This window comes from Pagrus major, chromosome 22, assembly GCF_040436345.1.
Source record: "Pagrus major chromosome 22, Pma_NU_1.0".
NCBI classification, from domain to species: domain Eukaryota; kingdom Metazoa; phylum Chordata; class Actinopteri; order Spariformes; family Sparidae; genus Pagrus; species Pagrus major.
In genome coordinates this window covers 2585924-2611379 of record NC_133236.1, presented here as the reverse complement: position 1 = coordinate 2611379, position 25456 = coordinate 2585924, and the positions used below count along the sequence as shown (strand labels likewise).

Here is a 25456-nt window from a genome sequence, read left to right as displayed (position 1 = left end):
ACCAGAATAATGCACAAAATGTACAGAAGATAGAGGAACACTATTTCACTGCTTTTGGCAGTGTAGAATAATTATTAAATTCTGGGAAGAGATAAGAGTAATAATCGAAAAGATTGTTTCCAAATCAATATCATTGGATCCTAAGCTTTTCTTGCTGGGCCTTTATCCAGAGAAACATAACTTCAGTAAGTATGAAAAAGCATTTATAGTTCTAAGCTTGTTAAATGCCAAAAAATGTATTGCACTACTATGGAAAAGAACCCATCAACCAAGTACCAGTCAATGGTTAAAACAAATGTTATCAAGCCTACCGTTGGAAAGAATTACTTATATTCTGAAAGCCAAACAGCATGTATTTGAAGGTATATGGAAGCCCTTTATTGAATATGTCAAGAACTCAGACTTAACAGAAAACCAAACTGATGACTAACTGTGGGTATGGCAATCACCAAAATTGTGAATGTTAATGTCTTTTTTGCTATTACAGTTATCATTATTATTATTATTATTATATATATATATTTTTTCTGTTACTTTTAAAAGCCTGTAGCTTATCATTATCATTACCATTATTTCACAATCCATTACATTGTGTTTATAATCTGTCTAATAACAAGAGAAGCATATTGTTCGTTTTGTGTTTCTATTGTGATTGTTTTGTTTTAAGCTGTGTTTTTGCTATATTTGGCAGCTAATCTATGAGAAATGACATACGGCCATGGCTAGGCTATACATGTCACGATTGTTTGTACTGTGATTATCTTGTGCTGCTATAAAACTCAAATAAAGATACTGTGGAAAAAAAAAATGTTGGCATGCTCACGGTGCATGCATGGCGCATGTAAACAAAATGATTTTTCTTATTCATCGCGTGTCAGGCAGTGTTTTGCGATGTGTTTATCACACATGTTCATATCGCGATGACGTTGAAAATTCGATTTATCGGGCAGCCCTATCAGTTAGCTATATATTTTCCCATGCAACATTTCCTAATTTCCTCATTTATTATGTGCATCCATTGAAAGACCACTCTCTGCCCTCATCAGTTTTCTTTATTGATGTATTCAGTTATATTATTGTCTTGTCTGATAAACTGTCAGTATTGAGGTTCACTAAGAGCGCCTTCAATAACTCCTCCATTAGAAGTAGTGCATTGCAAATCTAACAACTGTGAAGAAAAATGTGTGACACGCTAAATGGCAAGTTTTTTTAAAAAGATAAATCTCAGCCAGGCGTGCATAAACTTAACAATGGCTGCCAGCTCTTTGACTGACAGCAGAACTGCACAATGGAATCATTGTGTGGCAGGAGGGTCGTGGTTAACTGCATGGCATGCCGCCTAACTGCCCTTTATTTATAAAAGATACGCTGTCACCACTGCCAAATATGTTAGAACCCTTTAGCTGCTGATTTGACTTTAAAGCTCAGCCCTGCTAATCTAATTTAATCTGTCTCTGTGGCTTCTCTGATTGCTGGAGCAGAGCGGTAATGACGCTGCAAGTGCATGCCAGCTTGGGTGCAGTGATACAACTGTTTGTTCTGCAACAGCAGGCTCCCATGTGGTAAGCTGCTGCTCCTGCTTCTGTTGCTACTGGTGGTTTATGTACAAAGGGGTCTATTGCATGATCATTTCCTGTTACTGGCTGAATTAGGTCGCAACCAACTGAACATTTCATTTGATCACAGTGGGATGATTTATTTCTGCACAAGATCAATATAGGTGAAGTAGGTCTACCTATTATTTTTTAAAAACACTTTATAATTAATACTCTGAGCGTACAGTAACAGCTGAATGGCAGAGATGTGGGTGGAGACAGTGAGGTGGGAGGTGACTGTTTTGGCTTCACAGACAACAATGGACAAAAAGAGGTAGAAGAAGCGATAGACAGATAAATAGAAAGAGAAAAACAGCAAAGATAATGAGGGCAACAGGAAGAGAAGAGAACTGACACACTTCCTTTCCAGTAAAGTCTGCTGTGTTATGTTCTCATATTTATGAATGACATTAACACCTTTGTCATAAAGTACCATTAAAAACAACTATCACTGTCGTGGGATGTAAGTAAAGTACCAGTAGTAACAAAACTGCTTTTCCAGTCGCAGGTGACAGCGGGTTTATTCTGGGGATGTGGGGGTGTCCCATAATACCTATCTGACCTCAGTGTGTGAGAAACGTGATTTAACATAACATGTCTGCATCCCACATCTTTGGCCTCCTTCCTCTACTCATCTCCGCGCCCCTCCAATGAAACATAATGGCGCTAAGGGTGTGGGGGAAAGTCACTGACCTACACAAAGCTGTCACTGGCCAAGGCACAACGGGTTCAGTCATTCTGCTGCTGACACTCAACTACAGGGACACATGAGTGGGCTACTGAACTGGCCTGACACACTGATCCATAGAGCTCTCAATGTGTGGAGCTACAGAGAGACAGTGGACAGGGAGGCATGCACTGCATGTACTGAACTGCACAGCCTAAGTTCAACCAGAACAAACAGGCTGAGCTCACTTTTATTTCATTTTCTCAGACTAGAGTCATTGCCAGTTCCATAAATGTGTTGATCAGACCTCCTGTCATTGTAAACCTCCTTCTAATGGCCTGGACAAACTACATTATACCACCTGTCTACACACAGAGCACATTCATCCTTTCAATCCTTCTGTCCTTCCCTACTCTTTACTTGACCCAAAGCCCTTGACCCCTTATTTCATGCACTCATTCACTCACCTTTTCCAGTCTGTAACTCAGGTCTTGTTCAAATATACAAGGGTATTTCTTAAAAACAATGCTTTTTTCTTTGCGTTTTGGTCTTGTTTACACAAGGTTGCAATCTCCTTCCAGAGTGAAGATATCCAGAAACTCTGTTTTCAGTGTTTACATTTGGGCCCCATCAGTTTATATTGCAACATTGGCAAATATGAACTTTGTTTGTGTTTAATGAGACACAAACACAATACATGTTTTGTTTTGTTTTGTACAAAAAAGCATTATCAAGGAGGATTCTGTGAAGAGCAGTCACGTTTCCCTGCCTTATTATCACTACCGCTAAGGTTATGTTTTCACCGTGTCCGTTTCTTTGGTTTGTTGGTTGGTCTGCCAGCAGGATGAAACGAAAACTACAGAATGAATTTTGAAACTTGGATGGAGGATGGGTCTCAGCCCAGAATAGACCCCATTAACATTTGGTGCAGATCCACAATTTTTTTCCTCACTTTATTAACAAACATGTAATTTATGTTTACCTGAGGGTAAATGATTTAATATACCAAAGCTCTAACCATCTAACTGACATCATTGTTACTCACAAAAACAAAGAACAGTTCTGACTCTTCAAATATCCGTAACACATTGAAAAACATCAAACATACTTTGGCTTTTATAGAGCATTTTGCTCTTTTTAAATAAATGCTTTTTCATAATTTGTCAAATGAGAATGGCAATTGTATTAAATACTCAATACAAAAATAGAGGCTTTTATAGAACAATAAGCTTATGGCTGCTTAGTATGCAGATAAAACAATAATAAATGGAAAAGGGTTAGGGAACAGGTTATCTTTTGAAACAGCAGTACTACAATACTGCAGTTTTCAAATGCCTGTTGAAAAGTCACTAGTGTAGGCGGTGTAGCACTCGTTTCTTTTTGGTATGGCAAAGCAAGGTGCTGCTGCTTCGTATTCCTTTAATACACTTTTACGGAGGTGTGAAACTTTAAAAAACGTCCATATGGGCAGGACATATTTGAACTGCTAGCATGTTATGCTTGTTGTCATTCTGGGACAGGGGAGAGATACTCTGTTGTGTGCTCTGATGTGATTATTTGTTACGTAAGCCTATGAGTAGAGACTGAATAAGGTGTAACTTATGTGTAGTTTTGCCTATTGTGGCGGTACTAATACAGGGGATCTATATTTTCACCCATAAACACACTGCATTTGGGTGTCACTCCTCCTTCTGAGTGTCTCTGGGCTAGAGAGAAGAGACAGGCTATGTGTTCAAGCCCAGTGGCAAAACCCACCTTGCCAAAATCAAGTAGCATTTCCTGCATCTAAGATCGGTGCTTGTGAAGGGGAAGTCCACCATGTGTACACCTGGCTTTTCTGCTCTGCCCAGCCCAGACACACAGCTGCGAGCTCTCTAAGCTCGCCGAAGAGGCCAGTGCATTTTCTGGGAAAAGTAAGGCTGGCAGTTCGCTGTATCACCACCACCGCTGGCAGTTTGTAATACAAACAAGCCACCACAATAACACAGACACAACCAGAGAATACTTGATTTGCGTGAGTGATGTCAGATACGGTTGGAATCCTCAATGATGAAATCTCTGTCAGAAAGTCTTTATCGTTACTATAAGATAAGTTAGGGCTGGGCGATATAGCCAAAACTGTTATCATGATATGTTTTTTTATATTGATCGATGTCGGTAATTATCATGATATACAGTATATTTAACAATAATAATGTTGAATTGACAGTTTTAAGAGTATTTTCCTTAGGACAGAACCCAAAACCAACCAGAAGGTTAATAATGGTTTATAAAATACAATTATTTATTGTCAGAATGAATAGGTGACAAACATTCAACAGAACCAACCAACCAAATGGCTTTATGTTAAACACTGAATAAATAAAATGATGAATATGTACAACAAATTGCTTGTTTCAAACGTGTCTCAAACATTTTAGAGGTAGTATACTGAACTGAACATTGATTAAAGAAAATAAAATGAAAAGGTAAATGTTGAGTATGATTATGCTACTGTATTCTTTGACTATTGCACATTATTGAGCTTGCAGGTAGTTGTTCAGTTCAGCTTTAATGCCTCCTGTTCTGTAAGACCTGATGTGGTTCAGACATGCGACCAGACCACACCATGCTTATAGGCATCATATCTTTAGCGATACAGTACGTAATTGCGCTGGTTCTGTCTTTGTGTCGCCTTATTTTCTTCTCATTTGGGGTAATGGCTGAAAAAGCAGCGGCACCTGTTGGTTGAACTGAAGTTTGACTAGTAGAAGCAGTAGTGCTGGTCTGTTGGCTACTTGAGGGGAGGCTGACTCTAGCATGATAGTGCTAACTCATGCTTTCGGAGTACTATTTGGGACGGTACCTTTGAGATGATGGAAGAGGTTGGTGGTGTTTCTAGTTCTGCTGAGGACTGGTCACCGACACATTTTGCACCTAATGCTGGTCTGTCCTTTGTCAGACTTCAGGTAGCAGAACTATTTCCAAATAACCGAAGTGATATGACCTTTCTTCGGTACAATTTCTTCGTCTTTGTCAGTTTCCTCTTTGCTAGTCGGACTGCTCATTTTCTTGTGTCGGCTACACACACAGGTGGTCACCGTCATTCTGAGTTGTTGTGAGTGGGAGGGGCTGGAAACATGTATCAACCACATGCATCTGTTTCTCTGCTGTGTGATTGGCTGTTGATTTAGTGTTTTCTATGTCAAGGAAAACGGACTCAAAAAAAAAAACTGTATCGAAAAAAAAAGTCATAAATTTATCATCGTTATCGTGGAAAATTTTATCATGAAAATGATCGAGATCATTTTATCGCCCAGCTCTAAGATAAGTTGTTTCACTGTGAGCTACTGATGCAGTAACAACCAGTCGCAGTAGAGCGCACGGCCAAGTGTCTCTCCCTTGTCCCTCAGGCCCATCCATTCTACTATCAACCTGCATCCTTAATTAAAGCTATGGTCTACGATCTGAGAAAGATTTGAAAAAAGAATCAGAATAGCTTTAGCCTGCATTACTTGCTGCTTCATTTAGCTGCCACGAGCAAATACATAGGCTGATTTGTTGTAAACATGATAGCAATGTTAGCTTGTTGTTAGCATACAATGCTAACATAGAGGCTAACGTCTCCGTCGAACAAGTAAACAAGTGTTGACAATACTGCAGAGACAGAAATTGTCTCGACGCCGTCTAATAACACAGAAAAAAACTAACGGCAGCTTTCACAGTCATAAGCCAGCATCGGCATGAAAGTTATCTGTGTCACCACATCCACAATAAAGACGAAAGATTACCTGTTCAACAGAAACTCCGCTGTATCAGCATCGGGTCCATATCTTCACGGACCTTTCGCCACCGTTCAAATGCGCCTGCATTCTTAGTCGCATTAATATGGATGGATAACCCTGCTGACATGGAGTTATTTTCTCACACTTGACAGAGGCCCTTATGAGTCACACAAGAACATTATACAACCGTAATTGAGCAGTGCTCCTAATGACAAGTACACTGATCAGTGCTTAAAACATATTGTCGTCATCATCATCTCTGCTTATTTTCTCAAAAATCTCTGCTTGTCCAATAAATTACTGTAAATACTGTCTTCAGTGGAGCTTTGGAGTTTGAATGCTTTTTTGGGCATGAAAAGATACAACATTTTGTATTCTTCATGCATTTTTCACTATTTCCACAATTTCGAGACTAAATAATGAATCTCTGAATTAAAAAAAAAAAAAAATCTTATTTCAAGGTGGATTTTGTAAGATCTGGGCACAATTTAATTTTAAAACATTCTCAAAATGAACTAGCCCTATCAACAGTGTGTAGAAGTAACAGTTCTGGCATTATGTCAAAGATGCCTATGCATCTGCCATTGCAGAGATATCCACTGCCAAGCAGCCAGGACGGGGCCACCCTTTCTTGTAAAACCACCATTTGGCCTGAGAGGCGATAGTGAGTCACTAGCCGTTTTTATACTGGACAGCAACCAGCCAATTTGGCCGTCCTTATTGCAGCTAGGTCTGCGAATTTAGACAGGCCGCGGCATATTGGGGGTCTGTTTTGGTCCGCCAATATGACGCGTCAGAGGGTACACTTTTTGCCGCCTCCATTGCTATGTAAATCCAAGGCGTCGATGTGCCGGCAGTTGCGTGACATGGGCTGAGGTGTCGATGACATGCACTGTTGTGTGACCCACAGCCGGGAGTTTTAAAAGCGTGAAACAACTCATCACAGTCAGTTCATCACTTCATCCGCGGACGTCAAGATGAGCAACTGGAAAGCCGCTGAGATCCGGGAGATGCTAACCATCACAGCCGAGAGAATCGTCAATAACCAGATCACTCATCACTGTTCACGCCCAACTTCGTGCTTCACGTCACGTCACATGTTTACGGCAGATTGCAGCCTTTACCTGGCTGCAAATGTGGCGCATTTTCTAACTAAAAGGGGCTTGTAACAGTTAGCATTATGTGACTGTTTTCTTGTTACTGTGGCATTGCTAAAACTGAGCTAAGTAAGCTATAATGTAAACTATACACAAATACCACATTATACGATAGTAGTCTTACTGTATTTCGACCGGCGGTCAAAGGTTCAGCAGTTTGGTCATGCAGAAAAGGCCTGGACTCTCTCCCTCTCTCTCCTGAGATGCCCAACCAATCAGTGATGAGAATCAGCAGATCTGTCCACTTATTCATCACCTGCACTCAGGCAGAGACAGAGGAGCACCACAACAGCCGTTAACAGACTTTTACGTCCAGTTTGTTCCTGTTTTGGACTTCTTGAAGTTGTGTGTGTAACCCAAAATGTAAGTTATGACTGTTCTATAGCTCTTGTGAATATATCTGCCTTGCTATTACATATTCCGACGTTCATGAGTAGCTTGCTGTGTTCAGAAAGTTCTGGTGCGTGTTAACAATGTGATAATGAGGGAGAGAGACTAGTTATCTATCTCTGTGTAAATATTGTGGATTCTAAGTGCTGTATTGTAGGCAACAGAGTGGACAACAGAGTCTTGACCTGAGGAGTTAGCCCTCCTGTGTTGTGCCATTCATTTATGGAGAGGTTGTTTTGTCTCCCCAATGTACAAATTGTAAGCATTGAACAGCATAAACCAACACTCTGCTTAGGCCTGGGTGTTTTGTCCTTAGGATGGACAAGTTTCTGCCTCAGCGTGTTGGTAGGTTTGAAGTGAACTGGGATATAATGTTTATTGAAAATCCACCTGAGTTTCTCAGATATTCCCGCGACATAAGGATTGACGATGTTGGTACGTTTTCCTGTCTCCTCCTCTCTGTCTGCTCTGGATCTTAGGAGGGGTGCACGATAATTATCGGGCCGATAACAGGAAATTATTACTAATTTTGTCAGCACGGCAGTGCCCCGCTCCCACTATGAGACCTGAATGGCCTACAGCGAATGCTGCATTCAAGTGATGTTGGCATAATCAGAAAAACTCTTTCTGACTGGGAAAATTCAAGAATACCCCCTCATGTCGGAAAAAAACTTGTTAACTCGGTCATAATTTTGGTAGTTGCTGACTTGAATTGATATCCACAGTATTTTTCCACGTTACACATAAACAATAGAAACATGAACTTAAAAAGGCCAAAAGAACGACTAGCAAATGTGGGAACAGGGAATTTCCATCACAACGTGAATGCAGCACAGCGTGCTTACGTTTAAAAACAGACAACATGGCGTCGATTGTGTGGGACTTTTTCAAAGTTTCTGAAGAAGACAGGTCGCTTGTTATTTGTAACAAATGTTCCAAGCAAGTTCCACGAGGAGGTAAAAGTAGCACAAGCTTCAATACGTCAAACCTGATAAATCACCTGAAACATAGCCATTGCTTCGACGGAGTTTTGAAAGCATATGAGGACGCCCGGGCTGCTAAAGACGCTAGCAACTTAAAGCCAGCCGCAAAGAAACCAACGGGACTTACACACATTGGCGAGGCTTTCGAAAAACCCAAGAAATTTGCCAGAAATGACCGACAGGCTAAGGCTATTGAAGACTTAACCCTCTATGGTACCGTGTTGCCCTCAGGCAACGAACCCATTTTTGGAAGCCATCTTGAAACCCCTTTTCCCAGACTTTCAAAGAAAACAGCTTTGTCATTTTGCTCCTTAAAAAGTGGCTGAAAACATAATTTTCTGGCCCTTTTCCGTCGTGAAAAAAATATATGCACACTCATAGATGAGTAAACGTGAATTTTTTATGGTTAAATGCAATTTAATTGCTCATTAAATAGTGGAAACTTGTTAAAATGCAACTGTTGCCTTGAGGCAACAACGTACCATTATGGAAAATTGCCTATGTTGCCTCGAGGCAACAGTGAACCATTATGGAATCACCATGGCAGCATGAAATGTTGGTAGTGTGTGTTTAGGTATATATAATATTCAAAAGCATACCATTCATCATAATCTTCATGGAAATGATGGCACTTGACGACCAGCCACTTCACCCTCGTTGAGGACAGAAGCTTTTCTCGCCTGATTAATCACTTGGAGTCATGGTTTACATTGCCGAGCCGCCGCTACTTTTCTGATGTGTGCCTTCCAGCGAAGTATGATGCGATCGCCAAATGTATTCACACTTTGATAACAACGTGAAAGACATAAGCTTCACAATGGATATATGGACTTGTGATGTCAGCCCTGTAAGCATGATGAGTCTGACCGCGCAGTGGTTAAATACAGACTTTCAACTATATATTTACTTTTTTGAACTTCTGGAATGCACTTTTTCAGTTTGTAATCCCGATGCATGTATTTGCATCAGTTCAAGGGGCCTTTATTTTTTTTTGAGAGGCTTGCCAATAGTTTTTCATTCGAAAAAATAAATATCTCCATTTAAAGAGTCAAAAGTGTTTTTGGGTTTGTTCATAGTACTAATGTCATGCTCTTAGGTCATGATCATATATATATGTATATGTGTGTGTGTTATTGGTATCGGCCTTTAGGAGCTGAAAGTTATCGTTATCGGTTTTAAAAAAAAAGTTATCGTGCATCCCTAGATCTTAGGGTTCTGATGACCCCCAGCTTGTGCTCCAGTGGGTGATGAGAGTCGAACAGCAAGTATTGATCTGTGTGTGTAGATTTTCTGTATACTTCAGTGTTGAGGCTTCTGTCTTCTTCAGTGTGTACTGCGCTGTCCAAGAAGGGCAGACTGTCTCCTCTGACATCTTCCCACATGAACTTGATGTTACTGTCACAGTATTTATATGTTCTGTGAAGATTTCCACTTCCCTTGTTGTGATTTTGATCAAGGTGTCGTTCACACACCTGAAACAGTGGCAAGCAGTTCCTGTGAAGGTAATCAAGACTCTGAACTGCTCTCAACTTCTTCCATGTAGAGGTTGGCCACTATTGGGGACACCGGTGAGCCCATGGCACAGCCGTGGCTTCTGTCTGTAGAAACCTTCACTGTACTGGAAGTAGGTGGTAGTCAGACAGAGGTCAAGTAAGGCACAAATGTGGTCTGGGGTGAAGTTGGTTCTGCTGGACAGAGTGCTGTATTGTAGCAGGTTTTTCTTCACTGTATTCACCACTTCTTGAGTGGCAATGCATGTAAAAAGTGATGTGACATCATAAGAAAGTATGTTGGCAAAATAATGAGTGAGTTTTTGATGTGGTGTTGAGTGTTACCAAAGTGGTTAGGATACTGGCTTAGTGCTTTGATATGTTTTAGGTAACTGAGTTGATGCTGCTGATGATGGGTCCGAGTGGTGCTCCTTCCTTGTGTATCTTGGGGAGTCCATAGATGCATGGGATGGCTTCCCTGGGGTACAGTCGGTAAAATAATGGCCTGTCAATGGCTTATCCAAATATTGTGTGTCTTTCGTTTTCTGTCGATTGCTGATGAGTGTGTTGTTAGTTTAGATAGTATGTTGTGCATGAAGTTAGTTGTGTAGCCATGTTTTCATGCATCTTCATGTTAAAGCCTTAATAACTAGCGGCCATGCATTAGCACTATATGAGACAGACAGGCGGCCACATGTAAAAGAGCAGAGGAGCACATCACTCTTGCAATAACGTGGATAGTTGAGCTGGGATTATTGTAGCCAACTCTTATTTCTCTGTATCACATGGTAGTTAATGTCATTACCCTTATCATTTACGTCTATGCTGATTGTTACAATGTGTAAGCCACAGTGTCGGCATTGACAGTCAAATGCCTATCTTATGTACTGTATGTGTATACAGAGTGAATGCAAATGCTATGTATATAGACATACTGTGGCCTGTGTACTTATTTATGCTGACATGTATTAATGTACATTCTTCATTATTTTCTCATATTTCAGAACCACACATAAAGCTTCAATAAAGTTGCCTGGACTGTAAAGACATCAGGTTAAATTCTTATCAGACACCATGCAGCAGGCACTGTATAATAAACACAGTCCTAACATGTTCTAATAAAAACAATGTGTCTGAACTAAATTAATTGCCCCACCTTTGTCTTTTTAGGACCAGAATTCCAGTCCAGCCACTCCAGTGATGAATTACCACCCTGCCCTTTATTCTTGCAGCTGGTCTCATCAACAAGCCCCCCAGTGGACATTTGTCTCTAAACATTACATTAGCTGACCCTGATCTTTGACAATCATCCCATGACAAATATTGTCTTTGTGAGACTAAAACAAACGTACTTGCTGTAGTTTTTGTTGTAGTATTTCCATTTATGTTTTTTTTGCAATGTTTATGTTCTATATTTATGGTCTTATTGGTTGCAGAAATAGCCTTGACTTTTTATGCACCAAACACCAAGGCAAATTCCTACCTCTAAAAAAGGAATGGCATTTTTGTGTCCACTGATATTTGTGTACATTTTGTAAACTTTGTAATTAATGGCAAAACACAAAAGGCTTTTTGTGTTGACAATAACTGAAATGAAACATTCCAATCTGCTGGAAAGACTTTTGTGCCAGCTTAACTCAAATGTGGGCTACAAGGACTGTTTAGTATGCCTGCTTACACAGACTTGTGTTTGTAACACCAATAGCATGAGCTTTTCTCAGAATGTACCTCCAAAAGTTTTATTTAGCACTTATTGTCAAATTAGTTGTTTGTGTACATACATACAAAAAGTCGATTCTGATTCTAATTATTGTGTACCAAAGGAATGCAACAAACCAACTGATGAATGGTGAATATATGGGTAAATATACATTGTAGTAAGTATTTCAGTCTTTAAAATTTTAACAACTTGCAACTATTAATTTGCATAGAAACAAATGAAATATTTAAAATTAATAACGAAAGGGGTTTGAACTAAAAACTGAGAAGGGGTGAAATACTGACCCCTATTCATTGAAGCAGGTAGATGGGAATTATAAATAGGCCCATTAAATGAAAACTGAAAAGTATTTCTGAGTATTCTTCTAACGCTGAATAGTCATATTTTTCAACTTAATTTGGTCAAACCGCTGTCCCCTCCTGTTGATCACTTTCCTCCTGTCTTTTCCTGGTTTCTAGTTGGAGAGGAAAAAAGCAGGAAACCACACTGCAGATCTGCATAAGTCACTATCTCAGCGCCAGAGACACGCTCCCTCACCGACTTCTTACCTCATAATCTGTGTGGGCCCGGGCCAGGCTGGCAATGCCCCTGCTGGGAAAATAAACCCAGGTCTCTGGTGGTGGGCGACTGCTCTCCCTCTGCGCCACTCTGACACACCATGCCTTAAACAGTTTAACATATAACTTGCCGTCTGCTACCCACTTGTGGTTCATTTCAAGGCTAGTCTCTGAAGGGTAAGTGGGGCACTTTGTCACTTCAATAATAGCTGCATTAATAAAGCTTAGAGCTGCAGGCTACAGCCTTTACATGGATTTAAAGCAACCTTGCATACTGTGGGTAAGTTGAGTAGTGATAATATATCCAGCTGCGTGTTTTTCTGAAACATCTTTATGGAGTTCATGGTAAAGATATGACATGCTAGACCTCTAATACAGTCATGGAAAAAATTATTAGACCACCCTTGTTTTCTTCAATTTCTTGTTCATTTTAATACCTGGTACCACTAAAGGTATAATACAATGAACACGACAAAAAATGCCGCTGATCACATAATACTTTATGTCCTATTTGACATTCTTAAGCTTAATTGTATTCCCAGGGTATATAAGAGGCCATTTCATGTCATAAGCAGCACTGCACATGCAAAGGCTTAGAGTGGTTTCCTGCTTACATTCAAGCCATAGCACAACTCAGAAGTTGTCAGCTCTCACATAATGCCTAAAACAAAAGAATTATGTGAAGCCACAAAGGCAGCCATCTTGGCACTGCTGGAAATTGGCATGAGTGAGAGACAGGTAGCAAAAAAACTAAAGATCTCCAAGACAGCTGTTCATTACAACAAGAAAAAACAAGCCGAACACGGCACTACCAAATTGCTACCTGGCCGCGGCAGGAAACATCTCTCTACCCCACGAGATGACCATGCACTCGTCCGTTCCTGTGTCAGGAATCGTCGTCAGAGCTCCAGGGACCTTAAAAATGAGTGGGCACTGTCGAGAAATGTGACTTGTTCGGCAAGGACAGTTCGAAACCGACTTGTTGAAGCTGGTCTGAAGTCACACAGAGCACGGAAGAAGCCCTTCATCAACGAAAGGCACAGGAAGGCCCGGTTACTCTTTGCTAGGGATCACAAGGATTGGACTGTTGATGATTGGGCTAAGGTTCTCTTCAGTGATGAATCCAATTTTGAGTTGATGCCCACTCCAGCTAACTTACTGGTTAGGAGGAGGCCTGGAGAAGCCTACAAACCAGACTGTCTTGCCCCTACAGTAAAACATGGGGGTGGATCAGTGATGATCTGGGGTTGTTTCAGTATGAGTGGAACAGGGCAAATGCAATTGTGTGAAGGGCGAATGAACCAGGTCATGTACAGGGCTACTCTTGAAAACAGTCTTCTTCCATCAGCTGGAAAACTCTTTCCTGCCTCGAATGACTGGATTTTCCAACAAGACAATGCCCCTTGCCACACAGCAAGGTCAGTTAAAGCCTGGATGGAGAACCACAACATTCGCACCATGCCTTGGCCTGCTCAATCACCAGATCTGAATCCAGTTGAAAACCTATGGAAAATCATCAAACTCAAAATGGAGAACCACAAGCCCAAAAACAAAGCAAATTTGTTTGAATTTGTGCAACAGGAATGGGCTGCTGTGACAGCAGAACAATGTCAGAAGCTGGTGGAGAGCATGCCAAGACGCATGGCTTCAGTCATCAAAAACAATGGTTACGCAATCAAGTACTAACTCCTGTGTGTATCATGTGTTTAAAGCAAACAGAAAAGAAAACATGGAATGCTTAAAAGCAGTGTTTTTGGCAGTACAGTGCCATAGCTATTGATGTAAGAACTTAAGTGATTTTGGTTACTATCAAGAAAACCATGGAAAATGGCTAGATATCAGCTCTTAAATTGAACTCTTACGAGCTATTTTTGTTGTTATCATTATATTTGTCCAAACAAATGTACCTTTAGTTGAACCAGGCATTAAAATGAACAAGAAATTGAAGAAAACAAGGGTGGTCTAATAATTTTTTCCATGACTGTAAATCCAAAATATTACATCTCCATTCCCATTAGCCCTGACAGATGTGATTTGACTGACAGGTCAGGACTGCCAATAGGCTGTAAGCCCTCACTGAAAGGCTGACTGACAGACACTGCTGAGGAGTGGATTAAAATGTTCTCCATCTACACCGGCTTTCTGCATCTACACTGCATGAGAGAGGGATTTCCCAGGTGATTAAAGTATTTTTTGAGAAAGCAAAAATTAGGATGTTTTCTCAGACCGAGTGAACACCTCAGAAACACTGAAAAGCTTTTGTGTGGTCATAGGAAGACAACCTGAATAACCTGAATAACACTAGGAAAACTCCTGAATGACTGACAGGAAGAGGGTAATGTGTTAGACTGTCTGTGTATTAGTATTGATATGTTATCATATGGCCCCTTTACTGGAACACAGCTTATATAGCACAAAGCAAGGTATGTTTTCTTCACTCATCAAGACTCTTTGCTTCTTCATGATAAAACATAGATATTTGTCTTTCATCTGAGAAGAGAACATCACTTTTTTGGTTAAACTGGCAACTATGCAACCTGTGACAAGCCAAGGTTGAACAAGTAGACATAGCTTCCATTAAAAGATTATATCAGCAACTGCTTTGATGCGCTAGGTTTCTAGCCTTGGGCTCGTGGCTCGTGCGGTGTCTGCCGAGGCCCTTGCCACAGACTCTCGCATGCAACGGGGAATGACATGACAACCTCCTAATTGCAAAACCTAAACCTAACCTAACCTCCCTAATGGGACGGATCCAAGAATTCTTCTCATTTTCTTTAAGTCATTGCAAGATAGGATGTTTTTCCACATTTTCATTCATTTCTCAGGGTATAATGCATGGATATTGATTAAAAATATCAGCCGTATTTGGATGGTTGATGAGTACAATATGATGCAGATCTAAATAAAAATGTGGATCCAGTGGCTTTAAATATGTTTGATTTGATATTGGACTAGGCTTGCTTGAATTAGAGAGGACTGTTTGGCCTTGGCGGAGGTATGCACTCTACTGAGTGCCATTCTAGTTTCTAATGCGTTACATTTTCACAGGGGAATCTATGTAATGATGAAGATGGCATTAGATTCTAGAAGTTTATGTCCTATGCACTGTCCAACCCTGATCATAATGTAAAATTGCCACAGCAGGAATGATTTTTCTGACTTTGGGGGATATTTAACAATTGACAGGGCACACTTAAGATCGAGCCCTTTGAAAGTGAAGGCCCACGTCTGGCGTGTCAGCATAATGCCACTGCCAGGATGAGCAGCTGCCTCAGCAATGTGCACGAAGCAAAATCAGAAACAGCACACTGAAATTCATAGAGACCATAAAACATAATAGCTCATTTGCAATGCAATTTTCTTACAGCATCATCCACACACAACATGTGGAGGCTTTGTTGGGACATAACATCTTCTTTGTAACTCAAACATGACATTAGACACAGCAGGGAAATTCACAACAAGTTAATTATGCATGAAAACTGTCCAGGTCATTAACACACATACAAAAAGGAATTTTGTTTTCACATCAAAATACAAACAATTGTCTGTGACACCATGGTAAACAAATCATTAATAAAAAATATAATGAGATGTATTGTCCATCTTGTTTATCGTTTGAATAGAGAGGACATGATTGCTACTTATCTAACCTTCAGATCCTCCAATGTTCACTGGAGAGGCACCATGCTTTTAAAGGTACGACTATACACCAACACCAAGACATCAAATGTCCCAAAGGGTGGTATTTTTTGTCGAACTCTGGAATCTTTATTTTTGGTGATTATTATTTTAACTTGCCTAATCCTAACATGCAAAAAAAAAAACACCAGGATAAAGTCAAGCTTATGTTCTAAACGCTTCTATCTTTTTAAAGAATTTAACTTTAAACTTAACCTTTAACCTTAACCTCAAAACTGAAAGTCAAATCTACAGGTGGATTTGGAAGATTGTGACACCCCTAATCAATACTTTCATCAACAATTTCAAATGATCAAATGTTTAAGTAATTTATCAAGAAGAAAGCACCCTGTTTTCAGCTCTCAAATCTAAGGTGCAGTCTCACTTGACAGAAACAATATTTCCAGACAAGACAGAGTCTTAGATAGCATAATGCATGGAGTCAGTGATCAAACACCTGGAAAAAACCTGTTACAGGAACCTCTCATTGCTATTCCACTGCTTCAGCAGCATTATAAACTTTCGGCTTGGGTGGTGGCTGGCAGAATGAAAGGATTTCTGCTCGATTTACTCAGTGGTAAGGTTTTAAATATAGACAGAGGCACTCCAGTGCACTATTGAACCTTAGAATAAAAGCTAAATGGACTTGAGAGCTAAATGGAATTGGAGAGATTAAGAAGAAAACCGAGGAAGATTAAAATAGAAAATGTTGAGCAGGATATGAGAGAGCCACGCTTTGCTGGTGCTCTCATGTCTTGCCTGCGCTCCAGATGCAAATGAGCAAATCGGATTCTTTTCAGAGGAAAGAACACCACACTGGAAGACCTGTAACTGACTCTGCACATAACGAGCCAACGCACATGTATTCAAACACAAAGACGAGCTGTGGCAGGTGGAAGTGGTGGCTGGTAAAGGGTCTGTGTGATGCTATCAGCTCCTTGAAGCAAGACAAACAACTCCTGCTACTTGAATTCCTTTGAAGAAACACCCCTAAGATGGACCTCGCCATGGGCCTTGTTTTGACAAGATTTATGCAGAGTGTATCGGCTTCCCACACTATTTCCTCCCTTGATATTGCTACATCGATGACTCATCGGCACGCGCCGGCTCGCAAACAATCCTGTTTTTTAAATGACGCTGATGTATCAATTAAAAAGACAGTGACAGACAGTGAAACCAGGGTTTAGGTTGAGTTTAGGGCATATGATGGCTTTTTGCCAGTATCATGTGTAATTGTCTGGAGGATGAAAATATCAACTGTCAAAATGTCCGGTGGGTAATATGCAAAATAATTTAACGCATATTAAATAAACTAATATTGTGTGACCTGTACAAGACAAAAAAAATAATTAAAGGCCTATTATCCAAAGTTTGGTTTTACCACAGCTGTTAAGACACTGAGAGATTCACTGAGTGAAATCACGTGCTCATGTGCAGAGTATTTTACTGCCTCAAAAAATATGTATGGAAATGAGATTCTGCACGTCACGTTTTTGTAGCAGTTCGGAAAGACATTTCTCTGCGCTAATCAATTCTGCTCCTCCTCTACTTGCTTTTTTAATCACACAGATTGACACACTGATCTTTCAAATAACTTAATAACATATAGCTTTTATGCCTTACTGGATAAGCAAGACGTTGCTTCTTCTGCAACAATGAAGTTAGAAGGATAATAGACTTGTGTGATGATCTGCAGGGAGGGGTTTCTCTGCTGCCTGCACAGGCCTATGTGTTTGTCTGGTCAGCTCTGAGGAATAAATACGTAAAAACACAAGCAGTGGCACTATTTGTAATAACCAGTGTGTTTTTGCCACGCCAAAATTTGCTCTTGGCAAAGTAAATAGAACATATGACAAAATGATTACTACAGATTGTGAGCCATCCACGGAGCACTTCACCAAGGTAGGTGAGAGGCTGGCAACATGTTAATGCACTTGCACCTACCGGTCAGTAAAGGCCTACTTAAAGCACTGACCACAGGTGCACACAGACAAAATGTCCTGCACCGGCGGGTCATAGTTTTTTGTCTGTTTTGTGTTTGAATGCAATTAAACTGTACAATATGTATGGCTATTTTAAACATATGACCCTTATTTGTTTTTTAAGGCTGGACTTCTGAAACATTAAAGACCAAATTAGCCATACATTTTTTTTTCAAAAAGTGTAGCGTAAACTCTGAGTGAAACTCTGAGTGCAAAAGAAAAGTTGTGATATGGAGATGCTGGAGGGACTGCAGGCATTTCAGAGGTGATCATATGATCTGTAGTCCTGCTCTCACATGTGAGTGTACGTCCCCACCAGCTCTTTCATAGCCTGCATTCATCTGTAGTTCAACATTTACTCATGTGTAACAATAAATCCAATCCAGCCTGCGAGTACCTCACAACTCAGATCCTGCAGATTTGTCCTCTACAACATACGCAGGATCCGGTCTTTCCTCACAAAGGACGCAACGCAACTCCTGGTCCAAGCGCCTGTCATCTCCTGCCTGGACTACTCTTGGCTGGACTCCCAGGCTCTGCGACTAAACCGTTGCAGTGTATCCAGACAAGGCAGTTTTCAATCTACCCAAATTGTCCCATGTGACCCCCCTCTTCCGTGACCTCCACTGGCTTCCTGTTGCAGCCCGCATCCGATTCAAGATGATGGTACTGGCCTTCAAGGCTGTCAATGGAACTGCACTCATCTACCTCCAAACACTGGTCAGACCACACGCCCCAGCGCGAGCACTTCGCTCCACTACATCAGCTGGCCGGCTGGTACCGCCATCGCTGAGAGCAAACAAAGGTCGCTCAGCGAAGTCACAACTCTTCTCTGTTCTGGCACCTCAATGGTGGAACAAACTCCCGACCAATGTCAGGACAGCAGAGTCATTCACCATCTTCCGCAAAAAACTCAAGACTCACTTGTTCAGACCTCACCTCGACCCCGCATAGCATGACACATGCTGAAAAAATTCTCTAGTTTCAACAGCCCTGCAGCTGCCAGATGAGCGTGGGGGCTGGGAGACCTGTTCAGATGGCCATTTAATAAGAACAAAGAGATGCACTGTAATGCTAATGATGTGTTTGGCCTCTTTCACTTCCCAAAATACGCAGAGGATGTTTGTGAACACACTTTTATAAACTGATTGCATCTCTTTTATCATCCGCCACTGCGTAAGGAATTTCTAATAAAAATATCAGAAAAATTATACAGCGCAATGACAATCATTTCTGCTGAAAATGTTTCACCTGAGCATAATAGTTCATACGTCTTGTAACCACCCACACCCAGTGAAATATTCAAACCAAATACTTCAAATACAAATATGATCATAGACAGAGCATATTTAAAGATTATCTACCATATCATGAGGTCATCAATATTATGCTTCAGCTTTTTGTTTTTCAACAGTACTGCATTGAAGTGAAAGTAATATGGCTGGGGAATAAATTATTTAACAACAACGGGACAAACTATTATAGTTTATATATAGATTTATATAGATTTTTTTTTTTCTTGTTCGTTTTTGTAGTTATATAAATGTAATTTCTCATGCTGTTAGATTACTGTAAGACCATACCAGACCAAATGTTTTACTGCCACAGTAAAAATATTGTTTTTGTGGTTAAACACATATTGAAGCAGAATATTTCATTAGGTAAAAATGTATTGTGGATTTTAGAAATGATTACATCGATATTTTTCCAGACATTTCAGCTTTTGGAATTTTTAACCCTATGAAGTTACTACACATGAAGTCTGCAGATATCTAGTAGCCTAACTAAATCTGTCTGTGGAAAATATTATTCTTCAGCAGGTATTTCAGTTATAACAACCTCGAGATAGCTAAGCATGTCTGTGTTTATATGTGCAGTAATTATTCAGTTTGGGAAATCCCACGATCTTGCAGAAATGCAGAAAAAATGAGCAAATGTTTTTGTCTTTGTTTTGTTTTGTGTAGGATCGCTTCTGACTCGAGTAATTCGAACATTTCTAAAAATTTCAGAGCACTTGAAAACTTGAAAAAAGATTGATGTAATAATTTCCAAAATCCACAACATATTTTTACCAGGGCTGTCAAAGTTAAAACGATAACGTGTTCACGCAAATTCCTCTTAACGGCGTTAAATTTTTTAATGCGACATTAACGCACGCACTTTATGACCCTCGGCTTGCCCCATAGTTTGGGAAATCAGGCGGCGTTGCAGCAGTAATGTTGTGAATGGCGAATGGATAAAGAAAAGGGTATTTTAAATGGCAAGTTCAGCTTCAAAGCCCTGCCAGCTGTTATTTGCATTTACTGTCACTGTGGACTGAGTTACCACTGGAGTACGTTGAGTCTCAAATACCACTTGCTGGCCAAGCACACAGCTGATGCAGAGAGCCCTCCTCCCCCACGACAAAGGCGGACCACGCTGTATGGTTTGCAACGGAGATGCCTGGACAGCTCTACATGAGACAAACTTTCAACAGTGATAGCTAAATAGGTGGCTACAGCTTGCAGGCCAATTAACATTGTTTAGTTATATACTTTCAGCATATTTTTTGAGCATGCCATTTCTTTGAGGTTATTCTGAAGAATATTCTGGACATTATTTGTCATTGTTTTGGATTGTTGCAATAATAATAAACATACATTTGTATAAAGCAAGCATATTTGTCCACTCCCATGTTGATAAGAGGATTATAAACTGTGGACAATCATTTGATTAATTGCATTTCAATATTTTAATCAATTGACAGCCCTAGTTTTTACCTAACGAAATATTCTGCTTCAATCCATGTTGTTGGCGTTTAGCTTTTCAAAAATAACATTTTCACCTAATAATCATTAAATATGCTCTGTGTGGGAATTAAGATCTCTCACACACATCAAATACTGTATGCCTCAGCTGATTTCATGCTGAAATCAGAGCTCTGGGGGCCACTGAAAGCTCCAACCATGCTACTGTATGATTCAACTGATTTGTGGCTCCTTAAAGCCCCCCTCCAGTCAGTGTTTCTTTCTGTCAGACGGTAAACATTCTTTCTTAAACAGAGAATGGGGGTATGGTTAATAGTCATAAGTAGTTATTATCAACACAACCAGACTGCTGTTCTAGCAAGATCAACATCACTAGCATGGATTAGTGATAGCATCGCTATTAGCATGGACAGGCAACAGCATGAATATTAGCAGGGATAGTGATAGTGGGGGGTAATGGAAATTTGTTTGACTGTATTATATACCTATATTATGATATTAGACTAGAATATTAGCTGTTAGCTCTCAGCTGATATGTTCATACTAGTTTTGTGCTTACTTGTTGACAGGGTTTCTGTGAGAAAAAAAAATGCTGGGTTAGGGTCCATGTGTCACTGAAGACTTCCCGCCCAAATGAGAGAAATTCCTGTCAAATATTATCTGTATTTATAGAGCTTAAAAAACTAGTTAAGGAGACCACAGAGTCTGTATATGTTGACCTATGTTCGTTTTGTTTACTCAAATGACTATATATAACACTTAGTGTCTGCCAACCCGAGGAAGACAGCTTTTTCTGGAAATAGGAATAATAGTACTTCTGCAGCAAAAGACAGCAAGGGAAATTACAACTCCACATTACATTGTATCACTTCAGTTTCAGCAGTTTTCCCTTTAGAGTCACACTAATTACAAGTGATATGTCTTGGTGTCTGCCACATGTTGTAAATAGAGGCTGCTTCATTGGGGAGGGGAGAAATGCTGATGTAAGAGAGAAACTGTTAAATAGCAGCAGCAGACGGCAAAATCAATTACACTAATTTTGCATTGTGGAATAAATGGCTGAGGTTAAGACCTGGCCAGGTTTAGTGGGCCATCTGAATGGATGGAGGGATGCTTGTCATTGTTTTTAAAGGTGACAGAGGTGACAAGAGCAATTAACTGAGATTAGGAAAAGGAAGAGATGGAGAAACTTTGTTTACATTAGGAGGACAAGAGCCAGCATTACAGGTGTGACAGAGTGCAACATGTCTGACTTATTGAGAAGAATATTAAGTGTAGATACATGTGTTCATCACAGGGCTCCAGGGTGCTACCAAACCTTTTCCATTGCACCAGTGTGCCTGTGACTTAGCAGTTTATTTTTTAAACAATTGAGATTATCATAATTTCTTGATGCATATGCTGTAATTTAAAGGAAGAAAAACATGTATTTTCACTTTTATTCCTGGTTAAAATTATTTACACAATGTCAAGAAATTAAATTACAACGTATTTTTTGGTGCACCTAAATGAAAAAATTAGGCACACCAGTGCAACTAGTATGAAAAGTTAGTCCGGAGGCCAGGTCGTACACTATGATATCCTCCACAAAACACAACCAAACATCAGCAGAGATACAAAAGCATGGGTAAATAAAATTAAAGTGATGCCAACACACTTCACCTGCATCACACAGCATCTTATGTGGAGGAATGCAACCTGGTCCTCAAAGTTAACTGGGCACTGTTGCATGGAGAGGACCTTAAATGCATCCCAGATGACAGAGCCTCTGTCAGTCATGTGAGGTTGTGTCCTTCATCTGACCCCACGAAGCAGTGATACTAAGAGATGCCACTGCTGCTGTTGTTGATGATGATGATGATGATGATGGGGTGGGGGTCAAAAAACCAATGCGTCAAGATGCTAACAGCCTCCTCTGTGATATCAAACAGCGTATTGCTCCTGTGCTCCAATTTTGCGCTGACCGTGGATAATATATTTGCCATATTAGCTTCGGGTGCCGTTTCTTCATTCCAGTGAAACAGGCCAGATGTATACTGGTGTGTATATTTCACATTCACAAAAGGGTATCGCATTAAACCCAGCCGACGCCTCACCCACAGCCTTTCTATATAATGGAGCTGGAGAGAGGTGTAGCTAGCTAACAGGCTAACCACCGTTCCGTTCAGGAGATGTCAATAATAGTAATACCTGGGAAAATCAAAGTAGTTCATTCGGCTTTAAAGATAAAAGCGAGCTGAATGATGTGTCAAATGTAAATCAGTGTTTCTTACCAGTTCAAACGCGTCTAGTAATCTGCTGGACTATATTCCATTGCCGTCATAGTGAAATGATTATACAGTAAAAAAAAAAAAAAAAGACGGTGCTGCTTTGGTGGCCCTGATGTCGCCCTGCTGCTCGTCGTAGCCGCTGCTTGTGATAGCGTTAGCTCTGCAGGGCCACAATGACTCTACTGTTGCGTTCATGAACTGTCGGACATATCGAAGTGTAATAGATATATTCAAACACCAATTATCAACAACGAGATGTCGAATTGTGTAGCAAGTACAACCAGGAAAGTATTGTGTTTTCGGAACAATCAAGCGGAGAAGTGATGGTTTAAGGGCAGAGGACAAGAAAATAAAGCAAAAGTATTCATCAGAATTGTGGGGTAATTTTGGTCATTTTGCAATCACTTTTAATGTTGCTGTTCCCTATATACTAATTGACTGTTAATGATACTTACATCTTTTTGACATTTCCTTAGGAAAGAATAAGACTCCTGCCGCTATTAAAAATAAAAAATCTTTTGTTTTGTTGATTACTTTGTTGCTTTTACTTTAATCAGGAAAAAAAGACTTGTGATTTCAGAGCTTTTAAGGGGCAAGTGAAGAGAGCCTAACGGGCCGGTCCATTGACTGACACGAGCGTCGTCCTATCAGAGGATAGGTGGGACAGGGATGGTTAAGTGTGTATGTATATAAACAGATTTCTTCGATTAAGATGTCAAGTAAACCTATGACAAGTTCAGGGGGATATTTTAAGAGATATTAAGGCAAAACCATCAGGAAGTAGACCTTTACTAGCCTTCAGAAGCATTAGGAGATAAAAGGAAAAAAAGTATGACAGGGTGTCAGTATGAATAGCGGCTACAGTAATGCCATAGAAGGTATCAGTTCAGTTCTGGTATTAGAAATGGTCTAAATGTAATGTTTTCATAGGTGGACGATGACTTTCTGTTAAGTATTTTAATTCTAATAAAGTGATAAACAGCTGTATGAATGGCAGTGCATGTTTTGTTTTTTACCATACGCTGGGGCGCCATCTTCTGCTAGCATGCAGAATAGCACTTCAATCTCAATTTCACAATAAGCACACAGTGAAAACGTCTCAACAAACAGAAGACAAAGCTTTTTTAGATATGAAATATTGTTTTTCCATTTCCACTTCAGTTCCTATTGCTGCTGAAATTACAACATGGTTTCTGAAGTTGAATGAGTTACAGGATTAGATTATTATAGGAGGCCTATCTATTTGTTGACCGGAATATTCGTATTGAGAGGTTCTTCATGTTTTCAGTTACTTAAAAACACAAATCTAGTCATGCCTATTGTGCTAATCCATTCTTTATTTAGCATAAATGTACAATATCTTACAATTCCTCCATACAACTAAATGATAGGATAGGTTATCCTGGCAGAAAAAGTGACATAAGTTTCTGTACTTGTTTAGTTTGGGATTCAGTGGTATGTTTTATGCTCATACTGGAGTTCACATGCTATTTCAGAGGTTTTGCCTTTGCCTTTATAATGTAATTTAATTGTAATTATCCAACAAATGTATTAACTAATTAATGAATAATAATCAAGTCAGAAAAATAAACTGTTCATGGGAGAGTGTTGAGAATGAGTTCAGGAGTATCACAGCCTGAGGAACGAAGTAGTCTGTTGGTACAGCAGATACTTCTGTACCTTTTTCCAGATGGCAGCAGGGTGAACTGTGGCTGGGATGGGTATGGGTTTTTTAGCGTCCTTTGGGCTCTGTGCAGACATCTCACCTTACCAATATCACTGATGCTTAGTAGATGGATACCAATGATGTTCTGGGTGGTTTTAATCCCCCACTGTAGAATCTTCCTATCCTGGGCCATGTACGAACCATGCCAGTTTGTGATGTTTCCAGTCAGGATGCTTTCTAATGCTCCTCTGTAAAAGTTGACAAGACCTTGGTGCAGAAACTTAATGATGATGATGGTGTTGTCGTCCTCGTACTTAACAATAGAGTTCTCTAGATGTCATGTGCAGTCATGGGTGTACAGTGTGAAAAGGTGGGGGCTGAGTACGCAATCCTGGGGGGCTCAAGCACAACAACACTACTACTACTACAACTAGTGAAAAGTGGCTCAAAATATCAGCCATTAGCAACCTTGTTACAAAGCCAATATCAGCATGAGCCTTGGACAAACCATATCAATCAAACTCTGGTTTTTAATCCTGCCTGATATAGCAGGTTCATGCCAAGCTGCAGTGACACAGCATGACTGTGGAGAGAGAGCAGTGGTGCTTATGGGACCCTCTGCTAATTGAAGTGCCAGTTGCTGTTTGATGTCTACAGGCCGGTGTGTCACCCCTGCCAGCTACCCCAACTCATAACCTACAGCTGTTCCTATCAGGGCCGCCCCTGGCCAAATTGGGGCCCTAAGCAGAATTTTATTTTGAGCCCCCCCCCCCCCCCATTACAAAAT

The 25456-nt window shown here is 40.2% G+C and overlaps 1 protein-coding gene across 3 annotated transcripts in view; it reads right to left on the bottom strand.

The window, feature by feature from the left end:
* Positions 1 to 23150, bottom strand: part of fynb (FYN proto-oncogene, Src family tyrosine kinase b) — a 161082-nt gene extending 137932 nt beyond the window's left edge. For 2 of the 3 annotated variants that reach the window (XM_073492831.1, XM_073492830.1), the window contains exon 1: positions 23007 to 23090. The gene's annotated coding sequence lies outside the window, so the exon portion shown is untranslated. Of the gene's footprint in view, positions 1 to 23006 lie in introns of all 3 variants that reach the window. The other variant, XM_073492829.1, reaches the window with a different exon arrangement.
* Between the last annotated feature and the right edge of the window lie 2306 nt (positions 23151 to 25456).